Source organism: Kogia breviceps, chromosome 15, assembly GCF_026419965.1.
Source record: "Kogia breviceps isolate mKogBre1 chromosome 15, mKogBre1 haplotype 1, whole genome shotgun sequence".
Classification (NCBI taxonomy): Eukaryota; Metazoa; Chordata; class Mammalia; order Artiodactyla; family Physeteridae; genus Kogia; species Kogia breviceps.
The window spans coordinates 32,709,505-32,714,930 of record NC_081324.1 but is presented as its reverse complement, the minus strand read 5'-3'; the positions used below and the strand labels follow the sequence as shown (position 1 = coordinate 32,714,930).

The 5,426-nt window shown below is 35.3% G+C and overlaps 1 non-coding gene across 1 annotated transcript; it reads left to right on the top strand.

Moving 5' to 3' along the window:
- The first annotated feature begins 347 nt into the window (after positions 1-347).
- LOC131742996 (U6 spliceosomal RNA) lies at positions 348-451 on the top strand. Its single transcript, XR_009331654.1, has one exon. It is a non-coding gene; the product is annotated as a U6 spliceosomal RNA (small nuclear RNA).
- Positions 452-5,426: the final 4,975 nt, after the last annotated feature.

Genomic DNA, 5,426 nt, shown 5'->3' with positions numbered 1-5,426 from the left:
CAAGGTATAAATGTGGGAATATAGGTTGATAATCATTTTCAATGTTTTATGACACTTGCTGGAAATTATATATTCACTGGTTGGTATAATGATCAACTTTAATTTACTTTTGACTGCTTTGATACCAACTCAGGGTACACCTAATTCTGTTATCTGTGTTTTCCATGGTATTCAGAAGCACTGGTTGGCAGTAAAATAACTTATGGAAAGTACCGAGAATCTGACTTTTCTATTCAGGCTTAGAGAACTAACTTAACCCTTAATGACCATGTAGTTCTTGATACTGTTGAAGCATGTTTTCATACAAATTAGGCATTAAGGCATGATAAAAAAAAACCGGTGCTCACTTCAGCAGCACATAGAAAAAAAAAAAATTGAAACAATACAGAAAAGATTATCATGACCTCTGAGCAAGTGTGACACAGAAATTTGTGAAGCATTCCATATTTTTAAAAGAAAAGATTATTCCATCACACAGACTACTTTTGTACTAGAATTTGCTAACTTGTAATATGGAATTTTCCTTTTGGATGATAAGCAGGATTTCCTTATAAATTGCTTGGACACTGGTCACTTTTAGGAAATTTAAACTCTAGTAATTATGACAGCTACATTGAAAAATAATTGTTCTGCAATTGTTTATCTTCATTTATTTTAAAATTCTTAATGTTTGTAAAACTAAATTGTTTTAGGGGAATGAGGCAGAGAGGTGAGCAATTTATTTTGTAAGAGTAAAATAAATGAATATGTATTGAATATTAAAAAACAAGCAAGACAAAAAACCAAAAAAAACAACACTGGACTGAGAATCAGACCTGGCTTCTGGTAATGACTCAGTCAATATCTATGACAATTTTAAAGAGTTGTTTTATTTACTTAAGTTTCTAATTTCTGATCATACCAGATAATCACTAAGACCTCTTCCAAGTTTGAACTTGGAAGCTACTTTCATAAAGAAGCAACATTCTTCATTGCTGAATGTGCTTTTTATTGGAGCATTTGAGTTATGCCTTCTGGCTACTCCCTGTAGGGAGTGTTTCAACTCTGGTTTCTAATGGAAAAGATAAGCAAATATGGTAGCTGGAAAACTAGTAATGCTTAAGTCCACATCCCTCAATATTTCCTATAGAATAATAGAGAAAATCAAGATAATGAAAACTACACATAAAGGACACACTCAATGTACTTAGAGTATCACTTAATTAATTAATTAATTTTTTTAACATCTTTATTTGAGTATAACTGTTTTACAATAGTGTGTTAGTTTCTCCTTTACAACAAAGTGAATCAGTTATACATATACATATGTTCCCATTTCTCTTCCCTCTTGTGTCACCCTCCCTCCCACCCTCCCTATCCCACCCCTCTAGGTGGTCACAAAGCACAGAGGTGAACTCCCTGTGCTATGATGCAGCTTCACACTAGCTATCTAATTTACATTTGGTAGTGTGTATATGTCCCTGCCACTCTCTCACATCGTCACAGCTTACCCTTCCCCCTCCCCATATCCTCAAGTCCATGCTCTAGTAGGTCTGTGTTTTATTCCCATCCTACCACTAATCTCTTCATGACATTTTTTGTTTTTTTAGATTCCATATATATGTGTTAGCATACGGTATTTGTTTTTCTCTTTCTGACTTCCTTCACTCTGTATGACAGACTCCAGGTCTATCCACCTCATTACAAATAACTCAGTTTCATTTCTTTTTATGGCTGAGTAATATTCCATTGTATATATGTGCCACATCTTCCTTATCCATTCATCTGTTGATGGACACTTAGGTTGCTTCCATGTCCTGGCTACCGTAAATAGAGCTGCAATAAACATTTTGGTACATAACTCTTTTTGAATTATGGTTTTCTCAGGGTATATGCCCAGTAGTGGGATTGCTGGGTCATATGGTAGTACTATTTGTAGTTTTTTAAGGAACCTCCATACTGTTCTCCATAATGGCTGTATCATTTTACATTCCCACCAACAGTGCAAGAGGGTTCCCTTTTTTCCACACCCTCTCCAGCATTTATTGTTTCTAGAGTTTTTGATGATGGCCAATCTGGCCGGTGTGAGATGATATCTCATTGTAGTTTTGATTTGCATTTCTCTAATGATTAATGATGTTGAGCATTCTTTCATGTGATTGTTGGCAATCTGTATATCTTCTTTGGAGAAATGTCTATTTAGTTCTTCTGCCCATTTTTGGATTGGGTTGTTTGTTTTTTTGTTATTGAGCTGCATGAGTTGCTTATAAATTTTGGATATTAATCCTTTGTCAGTTGCTTCATTTGCAAATATTTTCTCCCATTCTGAGGGTTGTCTTTTGGTCTTGTTTATGGTATCCTTTGCTGTGCAGAAGCTTTTAAGTTTCATTAGATCCCATTGGTTTATTTTTGTTTTTCTTTCCATTTCTCTAGGAGATGGGTCAAAGAGGATCTTGCTGTGATTTATGTCATAGAGTGCTCTACCTATGTTTTCCTCTAAGAGTTTGATAGTGTCTTGTCTTACATTTAGGTCTGTAACCCATTTTGAGTTTATTTTTGTGTATGGTGTTAGGGAGTGTTCTAATTTCATACTTTTAGAGGTAGCTGTCCAGTTTTTCAGGCACCACTTATTGAAGAGGCTGTCTTTTCTCCACTGTGTTTCCTTCCCTCCTTTATCAAAGGTAAGGTGACCATATGTGTGTGGGTTTATCTCTGGGCTTTCTATCCTGTTCCATTGATCTATATTTCTGTTTTTGTGCCAGTACCACACTGTCTTGATTATTGTGGCCTTGTAGTATTGTCTGAAGTCAGGGAGCCTGATTCCTCCAGCTCCATTTTTCGTTCTCAAGATTGCTTTGGCTATTCGGGGTCTTTTGTGTTTCCATACAAATTGTGAAACTCTTTGTTCTAGTTCTGTAAAAAATAGCCGTGGTAATTTGATAGGGATTGCATTGAATCTGTAGATTGCTTTGAGTAATAGAGTCATTTTCACAATGTTGATTCTTCCAATCCAAGAACATGGTATATTTCTCCACCTATTTGTATCATCTTTAACTTCTTCCATCAGTGTCTTATAGTTTTCTGCATACAAGTCTTTTGTCTCCTTAGGTAGGTTTATTCCTAGATATTTTATTCTCTTTGTTGCAATGGTAAATGGGAGTGTTTTCTTAATTTCCCTCTCAGATTTGTCATCATTAGTGTATAGGAATGCCAGAGATTTCTGTGCATTAATTTTGTATCCTGCTACTTTACCAAATTCATTGATTAGTTCTAGTAGTTTTCTGGTAGCATCCTTAGGATTCTCTATGATGTATGATGTCATCTGCAAACAGTGACAGCTTTACTTCTTCTTTTCCTATTTGGATTCCTTTTATTTCTTTATTTTCTCTGATTGCTGTGGCTAGAACTTCCAAAACTAGGTTGAATAAGAGTGGTGAGAGTGGGCAACCTTTTCTTGTTCCTGATCTTAGTGGAAATGGTTTCAGTTTTTCACCATTGAGAACAATGCTGGCTGTGGGCTTGTCATATATGGCCTTTATTATATTGAGGAAAGTTCCCTCTATGCCTACTTTCTGCAGGGTTTTTATCATAAATGGGTGTTGCATTTTGTCAAAAGCTTTCTCTGCATCTATTGAGATGATCATATGGATTTTCTCCTTCAGTTTGTTCATATGGTGTATCACGTTGATTGATTTGCATATATTGAAGAATCCTTGCATTCCTGGAATAAACCCCACTTGATCATGGTGTATGATACTTTTAATGTGCTGTTGGTTTCTGTTTGCTAGTATTTTGGAGGTTTTTTGCATCTATGTTCATCAGTTATATTGGCCTATAGTTTTCTTTCTTTGAGACGTCTTTGTCTGATTTTGGTATCAGGGTGATGGTGGCCTCATAGAATGAGTTTGGGAGTGTTCCTCCCTCTGCTATATTTTGGAAGAGTTTGAAAAGGATAGGTGTTAACTCTTCTCTAAATGTTTGATAGAATTCGCCTGCGAAGCCATCTGGTCCTGGGCTTTTATTTGTTGGAAGATTTTGAATCACATTTTCAATTTCAGTGCTTGTGATTGGTCTGTTCATATTTTCTATTTCTTCCTGGTTCAGTCTTGGCAGGTTGTGCATTTCTAAGAATTTGTCCATTTCTTCCATGTTGTCCATTTTATTGGCATAGAGTTGCTTATAGTAACCTCTAATAATCTTTTGTATTTCTGCAGAGTCAGTTGTTACATCTCCTTTTTCATTTCTAATTCTATTGATTTGAGTCTTCTCCCTATTTTTCTTGATGAGTCTGGCTAATTGTTTATCAATTTTGTTTATCTTCTCAAAGAACCAGCTTTTACTTTTATTGATCTTTGCTATTGTTTCCTTCATTTCTTTTTCATGTATTTCTGATCTGATCTTTATGATTTCTTTCCTTCTGCTAAATTTGGGGTTTTTTTTGTTCTTCCTTCTCTAATTGCTTTAGGTGCAAATTTAGGTTGTTTATTCGAGATGCTTCCTGTTTCCTAAGGTATGATTATATTGCTATAAACTTCCCTCTTATAACTGCTTTTGCTGTATCCCATAGGTTTTGGGTCATCGTGTCTCCATTGTCATTTGTTTCCAAGTACTTTTTGATTTCCTCTTTGATTTCTTCAGTGATCACTTCGTTATTAAGTAGTGTATTGTTTAGCCTCCATGTGTTTGTATTTTTCACAGATCTTTTCCTGTAGTTGATATCTAGTCTCATAGCATTGTGGTCAGAAAAGATACTTGATACGATTTCAATTTTCTTAAATTTGCCAAGGCTAGATTTTTGACCCAAGATATGATCTATCCTGGAGAATGTTCCATGGGCACTTGAGAAAAATGTGTATTCTGTTGTTTTTGGATGGAATGTCCTATAAATATCAAGTAAATCCATCTTGTATAATGTATCATTTAAAGCTTGTGTTTCCTTATTTATTTTCATTTTGGATGATCCGTCCATTGGTGACAGTGGGGTGTTAAAGTCCCCTACTATGATTGTGTTACTGTCGATTTCCCCTTTTATGGCTGTTAGTATTTGCCTTATGTATTGAGGTGCTTCTTTGTTGGGTGCATAAATATTTACAATTGTTATATCTTCTTCATGGATCGATCCCTTGATCATTATGTAGTGTCCTTCTCTGTTTCTTGTAATAGTTTTTATTTTAAAGTCTATTTTGTCTGATATGAGAATTGCTACTCCAGCTTTCTTCTGATTTCCATTTGCATGGAATACCTTTTTCCATCCCCTCACTTTCAGCCTGTAAGTGTCCCTAGGTCTGAAGTGGGTCTCTTGTAGACACCATATATATGGGTTCTGTTTTTGTATCCATTCAGCCAGTCTGTGTCTTTTGGTGGGAGCATTTAATCCTTTTACATTTAAGGTAATTATTGATATGTGCGTTCCTATTACCATTTACTTAATTGTTTTGGGTTGTTCT